A 22669-nucleotide genomic window follows, 5' to 3' on the forward strand; every position below is an offset into this window, starting at 1 on the left:
TATTTTCCTCGCGTAGGTGTGATGAAAATGTTTGTGTTTCACTCTGTGGCAAAGTTTGTTTAAAGGGGCCCACGGATTACCAGTTCGCCGGACGATATCGGCCTGTCAGTTATTTGCAAAAGCTGACAAACGCGAATAACTAACAGGCCGATATCGTACGGCGAACTGGGAATCAGTGGGCACCTTTACGAGTCCGCAGCAAGATTACATACAAACGTTGTTATGCTCTCATTTTAAAACGACTAGCTATATTGCTCTGAAACTTCGTACTTACAATAGGATAACATATATCTATGCCTATTAGTTTATATAACTTCAGATACCATAGTAAAAAAACCGGCCAAGAGCGAGTCGGACTCGCACAGGAAGGGTTCCGTACAATTATCTATAAATACGGTCACCCATCCAAGTACTGATTGGATGAGAACCTCGAGATAGGAAAGAAATATTTATTTTATTCTGTTTTTAGTATTTTTTGTTATAGCGGCAACAGAAATACATAATCTGTAGAAATTTCAACTGACTAACTATCACGGTTCATAAGATACCGCCTGGTGACAGACGGACGGACGGACGGACAGACGGACAGCGAAGTCTCAGTAATAGGGTTTGACCCTTTGGGTAAAGAACCCTAAAAAACAGTGCTCGCTCTATTTCGTTTGTTTTAAAAGTTGGAGCTATATAAACTAATTAGAGGCATAGATATACCTCATGTCATTGTATGTACCTCATGCCAAAGTTTCATTACAATCCAACACGTAGTTTTAAAATGAGAAGGAAACTTGGTTTGTAATTGTATGGGAAGGTTAAATTCGGCCGAGCTTGCTGTGGACTCTTAACCCCCGTGCCTTGAAACCCTCGCAACACTTAAGATTCCATTTTATTTAGGAATCTTTAGTTTGCTCGTGTACAATATGAGCAAGAAGTCTTGAACAATAACATTGCCGCCTTGTAAAACAAATAAGTAACTATTTCAAATTGGTTCAGAAATGGCAAAGACTTGGTGTAACAAATATACCACGTGTATTCTTGAAGTTGATATAAACCACAAACTTAAACGAGACGTAGGTAGTAGTATGAAATGATTCTGAAAAAATAATTAAATTTCCTTTTAACCACAACAGCATAATAAATTTTTGATTTTTTTTCGAGTGGCAATGTATTTTTACATCGTGATCACTTGTGAGTATGACAGTTGTGACGTCGCGTCATTAATCCGACGTTTTGAGTTAAAACAAAACAGTGATACTAGTGATACATTAGGCAGGCGTAGTGGGAATTAGTCGGTAAGTAACCCATAACGCACGTGCAATTGTATGTATATGTATCTATCCTTGTTTATCCATATATATGTATATATTTATGTACTCATAGTCATAAGGTATAATGAAACATACTATAGTATTTATTTAGAAATTTTATTTCGCTTAAAATTTACGGTTTTTTTTTTGTTTAATTCTCACTGCACCCACCTTGAAGTTTCTCTGTTTTGCCTTATGGTTGACTGGTAGAGAATGCCTATTGGCATTAAGTCCGCCTATTGTACTCTTTTTATGTGCAATAAAGTTTAAAATAATAATAATAATACATTGCTTGCTGAATTATTTTATATGGAAAAATAAAAGTCGTCTGTTTTTTATAAAACTTATAAAAGCGTGTTCATTAAAGCCTAAACTAACTACCCTTTGATTATGTGGTCGTAACAAAAATACACGCTGTATAATAAACATTAACACATTCACTGCCAACGACCCACTAGGCGGGTTCTCTGTGTGTAGGCGCTTTTCGCTACATGCGGGGTTTCCCGTGTTAACGACATCGCTCGTAGCGCGTAGCTCGCACTGGCACCACTGACGGTCCAATTCGTAGAATGAGATATGATAATGATAAGTTCTGGTTTAGATAAGTTCTCATTTAGATATCGTTTGTATGACATATAATTGACAGAAGCAACTCGATTCGGGCAACCAATGTCACTTTGACGTTAGAAATATCATAGATAGATCTTATTGAGATCACAGCTGAATCGAAATAAACGGCAATTTTGACATGTCGTTTAGTTATCGATCTTTTAAAGATCTTTCGAAGATCTTAAACGTGTCTTAATCATTCTTCGAATCGGGCCGTGAATGTGTTAAACCGAATTTAGAATATCCTTCTTTGAAGAGTGGCTTGAATTTTATAACGATGTTTATTATAGAATAGGCGCTTACAATCTCAACTCGACTCACTTATGCAATTTTAATTAGATTGTCTGATATTATTTTAAATCTGATAATCCACGAGCTTGATGAAATACCTAATATATATTATAGGACATTATTACATAAATTGACTAAGTCTCACAGTAAGCTCAATAAGGCTTGTGTTGAGGGTACTTAAACAACGATATACATATTATATAAATATTTATAAATACTTAAATACATAGAAAACACCCATGACTCAGGAACAAATATACATGCTCATCACACGAATAAATGCCCTTACCAGGATTTGAACCCGGGACCATCAGCTTTGTAGGCAGGGTCACTACCCACTAGGCCAAACCGGTCGTCAAATATCAATATATTATATAATAATTAGGTATCTGATACATTTAATCCTTAGTACAATAATACGGTTTATCGAACACAATCCAAAAACATATACTTTCGTTACGTGCTGATTCTAGCCCATAAACTTTATACTTTCACATTCGATTTCAAATATCGTCAAATATAGTTTTATTAGTGTTTAGATCCCCCAGGGCCCAGTCACGCACAAAAAGACGAAAATCTTCCAGCTAATGTCCGAGATAAGAAAAAATACAGTACCAGTAAACCGAACTTTGCTTGTGTTAGTGGCGTACTATCGTTAGTATTCACAAAGCGGTCCCGCCGACTGAAACGGTGACAACTTATTTCCAGGCGGCATGGGGGAAAATATTTATACTTGTTTACTTGCAAGCCTGTTCTGTAAAACATTATGCTTTAAGTGCAAAAGTAGAATTTATGGGGGTTTTCATTTTATTTCCTTTCGAGCGAACAGTATGGTAAGCGTGTAATTTAGTTAATATCATTAGTTCAGAACTTAAGGTCGTGAATATTATATACCTATTACAAATCGAGATGTGCATACTTACCTCGCCAGTGATATCATCCAATACCTACTTTTAATTACTATTAGTGCTAGCTAATGCCTTCTAAATACCAATACAAATCTGAATAATGTTTGTTTTGTTGGTAAAACATTGTGTCTGATCAATTTAACTAAATTAACATAGTTTGAAACGAAACCAATTACATAGTTCGTGTCATCCACAATGACGCTCAGATTTGTCAAATCTGATCTTTAATAACATGACAATACGAGTCAAGACACGCGTCTTCGTGAATGATACGATCTATACTGAACTCGTTCCAAATGCAAGATTTTCTGTTAAAAAAACAACATACGCAAGTAGCACCTGTTGTTTTAGAGCACGCAAAGAAGCTCACGCGAGGTGCGGCCGCGGGCTCGGCACTCGGCAGGCGCTTCGTCTCGTTAGCGCGCCCAAATAAAAATACTCGTAGGGAGCGCTGCCAAGAACGCTTTACCGGCGACCAACTTATCTCCTAATCGTAATTCCACCGGTAAAAGAGCGAGTTTCCTCCGTAGAATTTAAAATAGCTAGCATAAATGTATAAATGAAATGCATGTCATTTCCCTTTTATATTACGCGTGGCACAGTTTTTCAACAAACAGTAAAATTTTATGTTGTCCCTATTTTAATGGCTAAGTAGCGAAAACTGGAAAATTATATACTATGATTGTTTTTACATAATCCGAGTATTCTTTCCTAATTGCGAAAACTATCTAGTAAAAATATTGTAAAGTATATTATTCTGAGTAAAATGAGTAGGTAAACGCGTATTTTGGTCTGTACTAAAGTTTCGTTTGGGCGAAATTTATTCAATCGCGCCTCTACCTTATTTTTATCGCGTTATAATTAAATCTACATGCTTCAGGCTTGATTGGCCACAAACTATTTCAAGCAAAGCACGTACCAAACGTAGTACGTGACTGGCACTTTATTTTCTTTTAGAAGTTAACTACATTAAAAACACTTTAATTAAAATCGTATAAATAAAAAATTTGGCCTAAGTCAAAGTCGCTCGGTAGTGTGCCCCGAAGGCCGGCTGCAGTGCCCCGCTGGATGGCAATGCTGATCCGCTGGGCAAAATATTGGCCAGCCCTCTGGTCACCAGAAGCCTCTATAAGGCGCTTTGACAGGTACATTAATAATTTGTCAATTAGTTTTTTATTAGAAAAATACATCACTATCTACACATGAAATTTAGATGACTGATCAACATTATAATTTAATAGCGGGACATAATTAGGTTCTAACCCCCTTATTCATAAACGTGTACTAAAGTTACGATGCCGCTAATAATCGGTTGCCCCTTTCCATCATACCAATACGTCGGAAAGGGACAAACGATTATTAGCGGCATCGTAACATTAGTACACGTTTATGAATAAGGGGCAAGTGGTTAACAGACACATTACGTTACGTACCTACGTATTCAGATACATGACAAGGCTCTGAATAGGTCCACTTAGTCTATCCGCATCGGGTACTCCCCGAGCCTATTTTCGTCACAAAATTACTCTTCACGGGATTGGGCACCGGAATGCTTACGTAGAGGAGCCTCAACGGCTACTTATAATTAGACTGTATTATTTTGGTTTTAAAACCACGTTCTTTAGTGATTTTTTAAAATATTTGTACGTTCGTAACGTCGTTGTTCATTTTAACTTGTCCACAATGATTTGATTTTATTGCCCAGGAAAAAATTATCATATGTTTATGGGACCTTTAATCATGTCCTTAACTTTTTGAAGTGAAACTTCTTATGCGACTTCCTACAAGGTTGCGTTAAACGTTTAACGCTATAATCGGTAACATAAAGTAGTAAGAGTTTATGATGAGTAAATTCGTCGATTAGCTAAGCCGGTTCCATGGTGTAATGGTTAGCACTCTGGACTCTGAATCCAGCGATCTGAGTTCAAATCTCGGTGGAACCTGACATATGTATTTTAAAGCATTATTTTCATCTCCACATTACGAAGTTTCACTTCTTCCGCGCGGAGGGACTCCACGCACAATTTTTTTATTAAATGTCTATTCTTTTTATTCCTTTTGTTATCTAATTGTGTGGCAAGAGTCATTTGTCAGTCAGGGAAAGGCAAAGAGAATCGTGTGGTCTTTTTCTTGCTACTTGCTAGAAATGTAATCCCAAAAATAGGGTTCAGTATAGTGCTTTTCACCACACCAGCTCGTAAAGGTTCTCTTTATACTGTAAAAACCGATAAGAAAGTTACATTTTATCCACAAGAGTGGCAAAGCAATTTGATGCAAATTGGTCCTTGTTAAATTTCGAGTTGGTCCCTCATGTTGGATGGTACGAGAAGAATTGACGAAAAATGATGTAGTTCACTCAAAGTTTGTAATAGTGCCCCCTCCAACGGTCAAGACTTGATTTTTCGAACCACTCGCTACACTCGAGGTTCCATTTTGGAATCTTTGTTTAGCTTAGGTATTAATATTAGGACTAGAAATTAAACAAAAACTTTGCCCCTTGGAAATCAAATAACTATTTATTCTACTGTTACCTACCGACAAAATTGATTTGCCAAGACCTTTTAAAAGCCCCTAATATTTTATTTGTCAGCAAAATCATTTTACTTCCTCAAGGTATATAAGAATCAAACAAGTTATTTGCCAGTATCACTGAACTACAGTTTATGTAAACACCATCGCGACCACGCTGACAATGTCGCTTGCTTGAATATGTCATAAATATTCATGAGACGTCACTTTTAGTACCCGTCGTGGTTTGTTAGAAGAATGCCTCATATTCGCTCATTTGTTATTATAAAATACAATAGTACGTGTAACGACACTTTTATAATAGGCATGCGTCAGAACTTCAGGCTTGATTTGCCAAGGTTACTGAATTTTATCTTTATAATTTTATACGCTTAATATTCAATTATTAAAAGTTACGAAAAACATCAGTTAATTCAGCATATAGGAAAAAATGCATTTAAATTTACGTTACACTCGGGCCAGGTTGAAATGTAAATATTGAAACAAAATAAGCGCAAACAGCGCGGTTTGATTTGATGTCAACATTTTTTTGAGCATTGAGCAAATGGAAACGAGTTTCTCATTTATTTGACATGTTGAATAAAGTAGCACAACATAGAGTCATAAACAGACTTTTTACATTTATTTATGTTTGTAAATACATAGTAAGTTTTAGTTACTTTGTGTTATTTCGCATCGGACTCTAGCTATCACCAATGATTCTATGAACTTATGAATTAGATATGAAGATGTAGACTTATTAGACATTTTACACGTTACGGTGCTAGAAAACATCACGAAGTATCCGAACCCACCCCGACAAGATTTAATTTCCCCTCGAGTTTGGAAGGTCAAATGAAAAATAACCTGCGTCTATTCTCGGGATATTCCCAAGCGGTCTCAGGGATCCAGATTAAGGAAAAAATAAAGTGTAAAAATGAGCATGGCATTCTGTTTCTTGAAACAATCAGAGCTTTTAGACATAACAATACAGCCAATTAAGTAAGACTTGACATTTCAAGTTTCATCACGGCCGAATTTGCAACCAACTGCTTAAACAAGCTTAAAGCTCCCGGCGTTCTAGGCCCCAAATGTATTATTTATATTTATGCCAGGATTAGGTTGGAGGTGCCAAATAATACCTACTTGTTTAATGTAACACTGCCGTCTACACGAAACAATCTGGGAGGATTTCCTGCAGATGCCTATGTACGTCTACTTGGAAACAATCAAGATCTGGAGTACTTTGTGCGGCAAACTGGTTTTATGTTACGAAGTAACTTCACGTGATAATTGAATTTACATGAATTGTATTTTTATACCAAACAAGAATACGGCCCACCTGATGGTAAGCAGTCACCGTAGTCTATGGACGCCTGCAACTCCAAAGGTGTTTGTAGTATATTTCCACATTTTTAGGGTTCTAAAGCCATAATTTACTAATAAAGGGACGGTCTATGGTCTTTTAGTAATATTACAAATGCCAGTAAACTGAACAAAAACCTCAACCTGTATTATGCAAGTTGATTAGTTAAATTTATTTTTGGTTGACGACGGTTGAAGTCTGAATGTAAGCACGCAATCGTCAAATAATCAGTTTCATTTTATTAACCGCTGGGGTTAGTAATGGGTCGGCGGGAACTGGTAAAATAGAAAATTCCATTCATAAAATGTAGGTCAAGTAATGATTAATGAAACACAGAGAAAATAAAACACAACAAATTAGGTACTATTTAAAAAAATGCAGATCTAAAATTAGTATTAGCAAAATGTTTAGGTATTATTATTATGTAAACATCATAGTATCAATTAGTACTATTTAAATGTGTGTGTGTAATCATTCACCTCAACTTCGAAACTCCGATAACAATAATAGTACATTGTGATACAAGTGTTCATAGTAATCACGAAACCGTAATTATTTAATTAAAGATAGAACTTGTGCTTTACAACTTTAAACTACTTAACATGTACTATTATAAAGAAAATGTCTGAATAATTGCACAACGAACCACAAGGTCACTATGATGTCATAGTTCGTATTTATTTTCCTTATCAACTTCAGAGTTCCTTTTTAATTTTGCATAAAGAGTTCCTGATTGAGGTCGTTACAAAACTACTATTTATAATTTTAAGGATATTTCCGGTTGCATGCGCAAAGCCTGATCCGCTTGGTTGTAACCTTATTCCAAGATCTAGCTTAGACACTAGTTAAAGAAAACAATCTAATTACAACAAATGGGTTCAGATATCAGACTCAAAAATTCATAAACATATCAAATAATCATCAAAGGTCGTCGACCAAAATAACCATAAATATATTATGCTTGTTCCAGGTAATGGTCTCGTAACTACCTTGACCTTAACAAACTTACACCGAACTGCAGAACGTGATGAGTAGCCGAATGTCTAGGGTCAATTATGCAAAACGAGCGAAATAACTGTTTAATTTTTCTTACCAATTTGGCGATTTTTGTATGCCTGTCCGCCAAACAACTCATTTTATTTAAAAACAGTTCCGTTACTTATAATATAAACAGACAAACAACGCTCACACAACATACTTTTATGCCACCATGGTGGCAAAACAAGCGTGCGACGTGCGGTGGTGGTAGAATCTTCTTATTCTTCCTCAGTTCAAGTTAGATCCCAAGTTTAACATCAGAAATCACCCAGCGGAATTAAGCTTTGTGGACGGTTGCCATTATGGTTTTGCTATTCGATCCAAGTTAAATGTACACTTAAATTTGCTACGGATTTCAAATTATGAATATGAAATAGTCTTCAGACACTACAGGTACAGGATCTATACAGGCGAACAATGAGCTTTCCGTTAGCTGCTAACCTTATAGACAGATTAGAAAGAATACCAACTTCTAAATCGTTGAACAGGTTTTTCCAAAAAATTTGCAGGAAAAGATTCACATTTAGATTATTGCGTTCCTTTTCTAGCAATGTACAATAATTTGAGACTAAATATTGCTACGAACGTGCAAATAAGAATGCTCCCCTCGCGGCTAAAATAATAAAAAGAAAACGGTCAGTTAAGTCAGTTTATTCAGCTTTTGGGCCGCAGTATAAACGTTTACAATAAGGTAATAAATAGTTCTGTGAATTTTAAAGAAGTCCAAACACGGTCAGCACTAAGTCAATTTTAGATTGTTACAGCGTACGTGAAAACCTAAACTTTTGTATCATGATAATGGAATATCACTTTTTATTTCAGCCGTTTCGTCATTATTTTACAGAGGACGAAGGCCGTATTTATTCTCACTAAAAATATTATTTTCTTATTTGATAAAGTGCCATGTCACTGTGCCATACCTGAAAAACACATTATGGCGCAACATACCAAACATTAAAATTAATGATGCAAGTTTTCACAAAAAATCCGTAACCCTAGGCTATGAGGTTGTTTTTACATTTCTTAAGCATACATTTTGTTTAAGATTGAAGGTTGCCTCGGTAATCCAGTAATGGGGCTCTATGACTAACTATTAATAAGCTACATCTTATGATAGACGGTTCGTGACCGGAAAGTATTACATCTACCTATTTATCCAGTTAGTTATGGGATGACATGAACCGTGAACGTTCAAGGCAAGTCTCTAATGATATCTTATAATATGGTAGTCTGCGAGAATAAAGGATCCCCAGTGGCGCTTGTACTGAAATAAATATTAATGAAACGGACAGTATATTGAGTTCCATCAGTTAATTAAATCCTATGTAAGTCCCTATAGATAACCTACCGTAGTTTATTGAATCAAGTGCACGTTATTCGATATAAATTTGAATCAACTCGGGATTTACTTCGTTTTGATCAATTTCTAAACAATTAATCATGGTAAAGTCAAATCCGTTCCGTAATCACACACAACGTTTTTGTAAATAAGTTCGAGTTTAAACAGAATATGTTTAAATCCTTTTTCTGGCCCTAATGTATATTATGACGACCGATCTGGCCTAATAGGTAGTGACCCCGCCTAATTGCTTATGAAACCGATGGGCCTGGGTTCAAATCCCGGGAAGGGCATTTATTTGTGTGATGAGCACGGATATTTGTTCCCGAGTCATGGGTGTGTTCTATGTATTTATATATTATATATATCGTTGTCAAAGTACCTAACACAAGCCTTATTGAGCTTACTGTGGGGCTTAGTCAATATGAGTAATAATGTCCTTTTTTTTATCGTAAACACTTTTATTAGATTCCTTGTGTTATAACGAGAAATAATTTTTATAGGAAGTATATACTTAGTTAGGTTAGTACTTAGTTACATAAATTTTGTCACAATGGTTTTGACTGATACAATGTAATACAAAACTTTTAATAAAAAAAATTCCATGATTTGAAAGCTTGTTTTATATTGATCAAAATGTAATATACTTAATTAGTTTAAAAGTAAAATCGCATCTTAATTTACTACTTGTTTACTTTGGGCTTGTCGTTAGACGCGAATACACGGCTGGATTGTGAAAAACTATACTTTACATAATTTTTAAGAAAAAAAAACCGACTTCTATGATAGACCGGTGAAAGAACGATTATTGTTGATTGTAGATTTCATACAATGTAATTAAAAAGACAGCGTCCTACGCCTAATTATGTAGAAAAAGAGGTAACATGTTTTTTTTGCCACTGCACCCACCTTGACACATTTCAGATTTGCCCTATGGTTGACTGGTAAGATACCCGCAATACGGTATTCGACTGTACTTAAGATAAATTATTTCACACCATACATGAAATAAAGCACCAGATAATTATTAAAAAAACTAAATAGGATAGAAATATAAAAATGTGCCTTGAAAACCCTCACTGCTTGGCAAAGAGAACAAATTGCCAAACATGAACTATGCATCATTGAAGAGTTCCGTTCTGTTCATCATCAGCAGTTCCACTTCATCAAATGTCACTTCTACAAATATACATACTTGATTTGTTAATGAAAATACTAAGATCACTATATATATATATATATATATGCCTTTAACATTTGAGGTGTTCCCTCGATTCCTCATGGACCCCATCGTCAGAACTCGAACTTGACAAAAATTTGTCTTGAAAATCGAATTTGCTTAACAAACACAGCGAAGAGGACAAATCGCCAAACGTGTACTATGCGTCGTGGAAGAGTTCCATTCTGATCATCATCAGCAGTTCCACTTCATCAAATGTCACTTTTTTAAATGTAATTGCTTGATTTGTCAAAGAAAATACAAAAATCACTATATGTATGCCTTTCATATTTGAAGAGTTCCCTCGATTCTTCATGGATCCCATCATCAGAACTCGAACTTGACAAAAATTTGTTTTGAAAATTTCATTTACTTAACAAACACAACGAAGAGGAGAAATCGCCAAACGTGTACTATGCGTCGTTGAAGAGTTCCATTCTGATCATCATCAGCAGTTCCACTTCATCAAATGTTACAGAAAATACAAAAATCACTATATGTATGCCTTTCACATTTGAAGAGTTCCCTCGATTCCTCATGGATCCCATCATCAGAACTGAGTTTTGACAAAAACGGGACCAATCTGTATATATATAAATTCAAACAAAAAAATAATTTTCAAAATCGGTTCAGAAATGACGGAGTTATGGAATAACAAACATTAAAAAAAAAAAAAAACAAAAAAAAAACACAACCGAATTGATAACCTTCTCTTTTGAAATCTTGAAGTCGGTTAAAAAGGGAGTAAAAATCAGTGTCACATTAATAAAATAGGTACAGTTGTTTATTTGTATGAACCTACTTTATTAGATCGTTATTTTATGACAATCATTTAGTTTGACTAGTCTATAATTCAGCTAATACCCTTCAAACATAGGTTACTTTTCAGTGACACTCTAATTTTTGACTGCCAACGAGTAGGATTGGTAAAACACGTACAGTTGCAACTTTGGCAATACCGATACACATGAATTATACAGGTTGTTTATTTAGTCACCTGCAATAATTTATGGGGTGAATATATAGGTCATATTGAGCAACTTTTACTATGGGATTGGGACCAACCCTGAAATCGCGAAAATAAAGTCTGTTTCATACATTTTGGCTGTCCGACCGACGGAGTTAACTTTTTTCTCGCGATTTCGGGGTTGGTCCCATATTTAGTAAAAGTTGTTCAGTATGACCTACATTAAACCAGCCTGTAAATTATTTCAGGTGACTAAATAAACACCCTGTATACTTTGAAAGATAAACAATCCAGCTTTTGTTGAATGTAAAACTCAACCATGTTAAAACAAAAATTAAATAAATAGGGATCAAAATCACCTTGAACAGGTCGCATAGTTTTGGCATGTTGTTTTTACATTTTTCAGAATATTACATAGAATTATGCAAAACTGAGTAAGCAAATTACGTTAAATTATAGGTATTGTAAGTAATTCAGCATTAATTAAGCTTTCAACTTTAAGTTAAAAAAACTCTGTACCTACAGTTTTTTTATCTGTCAAAACCTTTTTGACAGAACTTATGACCTGACTAATTGTAAGTATAGCAGGTTTATTAAAATATTTTAATCTATCTACATGTTCGGGATGTAGAATCGATTGACATATTCCAAAAAAATCATGTTCATGCATGTTGCTATTTTTTTTTAATATGTCAAAGGAAGTAAATTAATTTCTAGCTCCTACTAATGCCTCTATGGTAATAAATATACCCGATGACACCCCGATGATAACGGTTTAGGTAACATAGCAAAATAGACCTTGGCATATAGCCCTAAAGTGGTAATTTGCTCGACAAGTGCATCGCATAATTATACCAATCCTCCAGGCGCTTGGGGTAATCCTCAAGATGATTTTTTAATAAAGTTTAACTGATGTGTGTTGGTGAAGGGATAACGAACCTGTTAAGGTTTCAAGAATCCCCGTGGAAATTTTACGTAACTATTTCTGACATTTAGTTCTACAATTAAAAGCGTCAGTCACTGTTATATAGAATTAAATGATCAATACATTTGATTCTGAAACACTAATAAATGAGTAACCTTTATTATGCAACTTCATGCGATTTGAGAGATATTTCAATGTTTATTACGGCCATGAAATATTGTATTATGGAAGTGATGAAAGTGTTGTATTGTGGAGTTAGAAATGATTTAGGAAAAACCGGGCAAGTGCGAGTCGGACTCGCGCACGAAGGGTTCCGTACCAAAAAATATGCTTATTGTATAGGAGCCCCCCTTAAATATTTATATTATTCTGTTTTTAGTATTTGTTGTTATAGCGGCAACAGAAATACATAATCTGTAAAAATTTCAACTGGCTTACTATCACGGTTCATGAGATACAGCCTGGTGACAGACGGACGGACGGAGGGACGGACGGACGAACGGACAGCGAAGTCTCAGTAATAGGGTCCCGTTTGATCCTTTGGGTACGGAACCCTAAAAAGGGCAATTTTTATCAAAAATCAACGACTTTCGTATTAAATCTTTGATGATCGAACTTAAATTTACCCGGTAATAATATTTCGGTTCCTTATGCTATTTCGCATGTATAATTGATTGAAAAAAAAAAACACTTTTTTAAAATATCTGAAATTACTGCATTTAATGAAATGACTTATTATCGACAACTATTAAGTCATCTCACGATGATATTTACTTAATCAAAACGATTTCGCATGAGTAGAGCCGGAACAGCTAACAACTTTCGGAGCAACCCTCGTACTTCTACAGATTACCAATTACCGATAAATTAGCAGTAATCCGAGCCAGTTATAAACAAATTGAAGGAATGCCGTTCCAAATACAGAAAAGGAAGAGATAGCAAGTTTTAGGGTTCAAGTGAAGTCGTAAATTACTGCTTAAAAGCTCTATGGGGCTTAGGGTTAAAACGTCTTTTAAACAGCCATAGATTACAGGAGCAAGCGGGCCCTTATCGATTTCATTTCATCCCTGAAGCCAAATAATTTTTCCAAAACTGTATAAGAGGAAATTGAAGAGCATTTGCGTCCCTTAAATTGCTGTGCTCGTGATTACGTTTGCAAGTTCCTTTTATAGCTGTACCTTTCCCTGTTTGAACTGTAAAACCCGCGCGGCTAGGAAACCAATATCATCCAAAGACAATATTGAAAACGCGAGTCCCGGCTGTAACTCCAATTTATGGAATAGACAATTTACGGAACACGATTTCGACGGATTGTATCAAGCCCTCGAGGAGAGCTCGAGATCAAATGAGGTGTTTATCCCGGAAACGACCAAAAAAAGTAAATCTATTGTATTAAAAGACCGTCGATAAGTACCTAGGGAGATAGCAGAGATTGTGTGCAGCTCGTCGGAATATGTTTTCAATAAATAACCAGAGTATTTGTCAAAAAAAAAAGCTTCGTGTATATTGGGTGGCGCTGGCGCTGCAGCCCTTAAAAACGATGACTCGCTGATCTACACGGCTACTGTTGCGATGGCAAAAATTGAAGAATTTTGCTCCGAATGAATACTCCATTTGCCACAACGCCACGCCTGCGACTTACGTATGTATCCAATTTCCATAAAGTGAATACGACTAAAAAACCACCAACACCAAAGTAACTCACGCCAAAAGTGGCTGTTTGTAAGGTCTTTAGAGAAAACTATACAAAAACGGAATTATGACTGGAAAAGCCTCGGTTTAGTTGAATAGAGCTAGAAAGAGCATATGTAGAAAAATAAATGAGTCGGATTCAAATATCTTTGTTTTTTATGAAACTTATCAATCCGCCCTCGTACCTATATATCTAGACGTATTGAGAAGAGTGACGGAAGTGTGCATTGGATAGTACCAAATTGCAGGAAAGAAGGGAAGTCTTTGCCCAGCAGTAGGACACTTTTCTAGGCTAATATAAAAATGTTTTTGATAGATTGTTTCAAAGTCACTTGGGTAGATCATTTACCATTTATTATCGTATACCGTAACGAAAAGTTCATTAGAATGTTAAGCTTATTTAATCCCACACTGACCTCATCTGAACTGGCAGAAAATATCCCAGACAAAACTGTCGTAAAAGAAAGACGTGACAAAGACTCCCTATTAGAGCTCTAAGCTAAGCAGAGTTAAAGATTTCTTACTAGTGTATTTTTTTTTCTTAATATTAAGGACTAAATTCTAGACGACTAGGGACTTCTTTAAATTAGCTACCAATCGAATGTTGTTAAGTAATTAACAACACTATTTTACATGTATTCTATGATGGGCATTTTTATTTTAACTTGTAATTTAAAGCGCGACTGAGGTACGTCGTGTTTCAAGTCACGCCTTTTCTGAAAAAATATATGGGGTTCATATAATCGTCACTTTTGTAACGATTGCGAACAGGCTATTAGTGGTTAAGTGAAAACTCTCTTAACATAGTTTTGTCCATTCTACGGGATATGTGTGAAGGCAGTAGCAAAAAAATGTTTAGTAAACCCTTGATCCATGTTCCGTGTTGTGCTTAAAATCCAATAGTACCAGAATAATCAAACCGGTAGCCGTATCGTTAGCGTATTTACCTGCAGAAAAAAGAAAACTCAATTTAGAAAACAGTAAAGTTGTTAAGAGTTTCTTTGAGATATAAACGTTTAACTTTATTTCAAAACAGTGGCGACAATCTTAGAAAACCAGAGTACAGATAAAACAAATCGTAGGCTAAGGTACATTTGTCCACAATAAATAATGTTATCAGAAATATTACCACTAGCAATTAGGACTAGGAGAGCAATTGCTTAAGTTTATTATAATCATATTTTATCAAGGTGCCAATGACAGGTAGTTTTTCGCGCAAATCAGTTAATGTTTTGTATGGTATTTATAAACTATTCTACTAAAATACCAATGGTCCTAAAATGACTCTTTGAAATCATTATAAATTTATTGATATATTATATATTTCAAATAAAAGTGGACAATTAGATATTTTATAGTGATATTTAAATGACTGTTCTTTACAAACAAAAACTTGTTATTCACGAAATAGGAAAATTCGGAAATTAATATGCCAACAACGTTTTAAGTTTAAGGTTAAATATGCCAACATAATTGCAACCAATTTAAATTGTGACTAAACCAACCATTCAAGTTATCACGGAGGAAACAAATCTAGTAATCAGTGATAAATCGAAATGGTCCCTTAAATTAGACAGATCTCATTTGGACCGAGATCGCCGTACTGCAAACATTTGTCTCACTTGTCGAGTACAATTTGTTTATCGGGTAAAAAAACTAATTAACATTGACCTAATGTTTGTGTTTATTCTGTGCTAGACTTCGTATAGTAAATTCATAGTGTAGAATATTGTGAAATACTGACTTACCATGTAATGATCATGTTACATTATGGTTAATAAATAAACTAAACTAAACTATTGCATCTGGAACACCTACTGACATAACATTTTTTTTTTTTAATTTCGCTACCTAAAGGTTGTCTGGAAGAGATCGCTTTTTAGCGATAAGACCGCCTGTTGTTTACCTCTTCTTTATGTGTTGTATTATTTGTACTGTTTCTGTGTTGAGGTGTGCAATAAAGAGTATTTGTATTGTATTGTATTTACTTGCAATTGTATTAAATGAATACTCTTAATCACTTAATAAACTTATAAATTAACGAGAAATGAACTTTGAAAACTTAATATACTTTGAAAAATTTAGATATTAGCTTAATTATTAATTAAGCTTGTGTATAAAACTGTAGCTACAGAATTAAACAAGAGAATGAAATCATCAAATTTAATTTAATTTAATGTCCTACGTGATTAACACAATCTACGTGTCAGGCGACTATCCTAAAGAACTAAAAAAAACACGTGTGTATCCACTGTTTAAAGGTAAAGGTGACAAATCATCGGTAACAAACTATAGACCAATCACAATTGTCCCCACAATATCAAAAGTGGTAGAATCATTAATATCTCACACTATAATGAACCACATGGAGACAAATAACCTTTTGAGTGACTCTCAGTATGCATATAGAAAAGGAAGATCAACTACCTCAGCAGCATTGCAGCTTACAAATGAAATCATACAAACACTAGACAAGAGACAAAAAGTAGCCGCAATATTTTTAGATCTATCAAAGGCCTTCGACAGTATTGATCATCAATTGTTATTACTAAAAATAAAAATGTATGGCATTAATGGATCTGAGTTGCAAGTTTTAGAGTCATTCTTAAATAACAGAGAACAGACAGTGGAAATTGAAATAGAGGGAAAGAAAATAAAATCAAAACCAAGAACGGTTCCAAATGTAGGAGTACCTCAAGGGTCAGCGCTAGGCAACACTCTATTTTTGCTGTTCATGAATGATCTTGCAGAACTAGACATAGATGGTAAATTTATAATATATGCAGATGACACTACTATAGTCGTGAAAGGCAATACCAATCAAATAATTATAGAAAAAATAAAATTAATAATGGAAACTGTGCATACGTGGTTTAACGATAATGGCCTTACTTTAAACTCAGACAAGACCCATGTTATGTTCTTTAACGGAAAGACTGCTATCAGTGATGAAGTAAAAATAGATTTATCAAATGGTTCCTGCTTAAAAAGTTCTAATATGGTTAAAATGTTAGGCTTTACCATTGATCCCGCTCTGACATGGAAAACTCATATAGACCATGTATGTGCTAAAATGGCAACTGGCGTTTACGCCCTTAAACAACTACGTACAATTATTTCACGTGAGTGTCTAATTCAATCATATTATGCTTATGTACACTCCATTATGTCATATGGTATAATACTGTGGGGAAACTCATCAGACCATGAGAGAGTACTGAAAATGCAAAAGCAGGCTATAAGAGTGATCATGAATGCCGGATACAAAGACACATGCCGAGAATTTTTCAAAACCCTGAAAATCATGACGTCAGTGGCTTAATACATATTTGAAACTATTATGTTTGTTCGGGAGAATATACACATGTTTCGAAAGAAAGGAGCATCTGAGCGCCCGAATCGTTACCCAAACGACCTCTGTTTAAGCCCCCACAAACTCGCTATGTCAAAAAAAATGCCAGGAGTTATTGGTCGTAAACTGTATAACAAATTACCCCAACATCTCAAAAAGGAACCAAGACTGACAGTGTTTCGTGCTAAAGTGAAAAACCTATTATTAAACAAGACTTTGTATAACATTAATGAATTTAATGAAGTGTACATGTTACAAATTATGACATGCATGCACTTTAGTTTAAAAATGCCTGACTAGTCGCACTTGTTAGTAGTATAGATATTATGTACATGATGTATATTTTAAATGTACCTATTACCATGTGTGATGAATAAACTATTATCTATTATCTATCTATCTATCTATCTATCTATCTATCTATCTATCTATCTATCTATCATGACTTATTAGTATGAGTGAGAATAACTTAATATAAGAGTTATAGGTATACGTGTTAAGTCTCTAAATAAGTCGTCAACGGATAATGACTGCTAAGAGTAATATTAAGCCCCCTGCTCAGACACGCAAACCGTACGCACGCATGATTTACTATGATTTGACGCAACACGCAAAGTACGCGTATGTAGGTAAACAAATCAATTTACACATAATGTATCAAAATAAAATATATTTAGTGAAATAGTTTACCTGTAGTTAGAACCTTTGGAAAGTTTAGATCAGTTCAATGGAGAACGATTTAGATTATCAAAGCCTTACAAATTGCCTTGGGCTAAATTCAGGCATCGTTGAGGCATATCAGGAAAATTAAACAGCGTGGGAAGTAGACATTTGGGATGGCATAGCTTAGGGATAACATACGGTATGTGCCTTCCGATTTTTCGCCTCCATTAATTTGTTTTAACATCTACGGCTATGAAGTCCTTGCCACCGCACTAAATGTCATTATCGATCTTTTTATATTTCTTAACACATCGAAATAATATAAAGGAACTTATCCAATAATTGATTATTTATATTAGATCGAATGGAAAAGAATACCTAAACAGCTCTGCTGCTGTCTATTTTATTAGTTATACAAGAATACTTGGTTATTTATTAGTCATTGTTTTGGTTTTTAGTTCGCATCGTTCAAAGCCTTGAGAGAACAGTAATTGCTCACAATCTCTTGGCAAGACAATCGGTTCTTCCTATTAGTTATAAACTTTTTACACGTCATGTGAAACTGATATTTAACAGTAAAAATTTGAGAAATTGTTCGATATCTACAGGTACTAATAGTGTTTTAAGACTCGACTCAGTTTTTCAGACTCTAGTCATTAAGTTGAAACTTGAGTCCTAATCGTGACCTAAGTCTTTTGTAAAGACTTCGGCCCTTTAAAAAGAACTCTCTAATTATGTACAAAAGTTGTCTAAAAGGCATTGTCTCCACATTAAATTCATAGGCACTAATCATTAAATAATGACTATTTTCCTTTGTGTTACTCGTAGATAACCCCTATAATTTTTTGACGAAGTCTTTATTCGAAGTTGCATTTAAAAATATCAATGAAGGCCTCTACTCGGGACTCAAAACTCGGAATTGTTTTGAAGCGCAGAGTCGCGTCATAACGACTGGAGATCTTCAAATTTAGACTTGAAAGACTCGAAATCTTACCAACTCTATCTACTAATACAAACGAAACCATACCTAGCAACTATATGATGCAACTGTATGATAGTTTAGTACCTATTCACTCAGTGCACAATCTATGCTTCCTTATTTGTCCATCTATGCCGTACCAAATTGGTCACATTTGGTCGAACATATTTGTGGCTTAACGCAAAATATGTAAAAGTTTACTTTATAATTAGACAATGAAGTAATAAAATCGAAAGTGTGTAATCCCAATTTTATGCTAATGCAGTGATAATTTGTCTAATTTGAGAACAAGACATATTGAATAACCCAGATAATTTGTATTTTAACTTGATTACAAACGATGTATGTGTACTTAGTTTCAGTCAATAAACTCAAACACTGCTGAAGGAATGGGATTTAATACATAATTTAAAAACTGGTATAGCTTAATATAGTATATAGTAGTTTTAATTTAGACCCCGGAAATGCAATTCCCGTAAGGGATCAAAAGGGATGTATAAAAATATGAGGAAGAATTTGACACAGACGAAGACGCGGGGAATTGCTAGTTAGTAAATATTTATCTGGAGGCACGGTAGTGCCCCGCCAAGACGAACCAAGCGAAGCGCAACGGCACTACATACATACCTTTTCTCGAAGCCCTTCATCGTTTTTTTAACCCTTTTAACTTGGGTTTGGATTGTACCAGATAAACAAAACTATCGAGATATAAAGATATAATGTCAATAGTAGACTTTTTAAACATGTAGTTTCAATTGTATAACTCTTATACTTTAGATTTTATTGATAACTAAAAAGCCCCGATACTTCTTGAAGTCCCAGAAATTCCATTAAATTTGGTATGTAAGCTAGTATTAGTAAACAAACAACAATATATGTATGTTCATTTGTATTAAGCATATGTGTAACTTTATCAATACAGGATGTTTATTTAGTCACCTGCAATAATTTACGGGTTGAATATATAATATAGATCATATTAAGCAACTTTTATAATGGGACCAACCCCGAAATCGCGAAAAAAAAATTGGCTGTTTCATACATTTTGGCTGTCTGACGTTGACATTTTCTATAGGAGCAAATTTTTATGACTTATATATTCAGCCCGTAAATTATTGCAGGTGACTAAATAAACAACCTGTATATAGTTTCTATTCATTCTAGTCTTGGTTACAAATTAATTTACTTTAAAAGACACTGCACCTACTTAATCGTTCTGGTTTAACCCATCGGTTGACTGACTAGTAGAGAATGCCTTAAGGCATTCAGTCGGCCATTTGTATGGTGCAATAAAGATTACATAAATAAATAAAAATTTGTAAACTTGGAAGTCTTAGCCCTCGACCCGAGTTTGTACGAGACTACGGCAAATTTTGATGCTGGAGGTCATAAAATGGATATTTGGACTCCTTGTCATAAATAATAAAAAATATATTTTAAGATTTTTAGTCAATCATCTTTTAATTAGGGAATGGAAGTTTAGTTTTGGGCTTTTTGCCATACAGACAAGAACACAGACTTCTTATTATACATATTACAAACTGGGCTAAAGAGCACATCTGATTTGCAAAAAATACACCAAAAAAAAGAAAGATAAACTGAACAAAAAAATTGCCATATAATGCAGCCGCATGCAACTTACAAAAAGAAGTGAAATCCCACCACAAACAATTTCATATAAAATCTCACACTAGTCGCACAGTCAAAAAGTTATCAGATCGCATGTAGAGCCCAGCTTATAACTACGTCTACACGCCCTAACTTCACAACTGTAACCTTAGACCTTAATGAAAATAGCCATCTCGTCTTGGCAACATTTTACATGAAAATGTTTTTAGTGGGATGCTTGTTACTAAATTGTCCTTGTAACGAAACCAATAAACCATGCTCCAGCGATGATTGCAATCATTGATTGTTACATTCTGCTCACAAACAAACAGTGGTGTGTTGTTAACTAACTAGTGCAGTGTTGATCAGTGATTGGTTATTAACTATTGGCCACATAAACAACACAACCCAACCCAACAAATAAGTTTAGTTTTGGTAGCATTGCGTCATTCAATACAATGAAAAAACTAGTTACTTATAGTGAAATACATACAGCAGAAATCCAGCGGCTGAACTAATTTTCTTGCATACTTGTTTGCTTAGGGCACTAGAAATCAAGTGACCTTAAAACATGCTCTGACTCAGAATAGGTTCACCCAAGTCTAAAATTATTTTAATGTATGCTCACTGCTCAATTTACTTTTTTACAGTTATGAATAAAAGAGAGTTATGTATATGTGGTTTGACATCCTGACCCGACTAAATATTTATTATTTACAAAAGAGCTAACAAAGAAGACCAAGATTTCACTAACTTATACCTTTACCCAACACCTATTGTTGTAAAACGAAACTACATGCCATGTCTAGGCATTACTTACTAAGCTTGGTCATTGACCGTCCCTGACTGCCCCGTGAATACTTATTAAAACGACTAAACCCTAGATTTACGTTATCGGATAATGAGTGTGTTTCTAACAACCTTCTAGCTCCCTGATTACATCGCATCAAAATGTGTCACCCATTCAATGCGATTTGTACTACTAGATAAGTGCTACTAATGCTAATAAAGTAAAATTAATGCTATTGCGATTATCTAAGTCCCCATAAGGAGAAAATGAAAGTGGATTAACCCAATGAAGTTCCGCGAAAATCAGTTAGTAAACATGGATTACTTTTCGGCTGTTAACGAATGCGGAATAATCCTCTTAGCTGCCGTAAGTAATACCGGTAATACATTGGCCACGTTCACTTGAATTCTATATATCTGCTTTTAAATACAACAAACATCTTGATACAGGTACTTATATGATGAGAAACAACTTGCCAACGCCAAGTGTAATTAGCAAGTTTTGCTGAATAGCCATTATTATAATAGTTAATTCCAACGCCAATGGACCGTAGCAGGGAGTTCGTATCATTCGTTTTCGTATTTTGATGCTCAGGGTGGTTCCCTTGGTCGGAGCACGGTATATCGATCGTTTCGTTAACGTTTATTATCCCCCAATTTACAAACTGGTTGATCCCATAGCGCAGATTCACATTTGGATTATATGGTATGCTGGTTACCGGAGATACTCTATAAACCAATCAACGTTTAGTCTCGCTTCCGTCCCCAGTATCATTCATCATTTGCAGTTCTTGCAGTCTTAAATGTTCATTATTCGTAACTTAAAATTTGACGTAATAGGGTTAGTGTGATTATGTGATAGTTACCGTCCAACGCTAGATTCCGTCCACGTAATTGCTACAAAGAATTGCGTATAATTTGATTGAGTGTGCCCTTCAGAGGTCATAAAACTAAGCGAATATTTAGTATGGTGATTTTATTTAAATATATTTAGTAAATACATTTGTTTCTTCCTTTCAATATGATCTGTATCACCTATTAAAGCAGGCATTTAGTTTACGTCCGTTCCTTTGTCAACGATGTGTGAATAAAATGGTATTTAGTACCCTTGATTC

The 22669-nt window shown here is 34.8% G+C and overlaps 2 protein-coding genes and 1 non-coding gene across 4 annotated transcripts in view; 2 read left to right on the top strand and 1 right to left on the bottom strand.

Moving 5' to 3' along the window:
- Nucleotides 1-22669, bottom strand: part of LOC133519833 (calcium uniporter protein, mitochondrial) — a 151342-nt gene that overhangs the window by 82603 nt on the left and 46070 nt on the right. The window lies entirely within an intron of this gene.
- Nucleotides 1-22669, top strand: part of LOC133519812 (uncharacterized) — a 100732-nt gene that overhangs the window by 44057 nt on the left and 34006 nt on the right.
- On the top strand, nucleotides 4981-5052 carry Trnaq-cug (transfer RNA glutamine (anticodon CUG)). Its single transcript has one exon. It is a non-coding gene; the product is annotated as a tRNA-Gln (tRNA).

The sequence above is a fragment of the Cydia pomonella genome, chromosome 7, assembly GCF_033807575.1.
Source record: "Cydia pomonella isolate Wapato2018A chromosome 7, ilCydPomo1, whole genome shotgun sequence".
Lineage (NCBI taxonomy): Eukaryota > Metazoa > Arthropoda > Insecta > Lepidoptera > Tortricidae > Cydia > Cydia pomonella.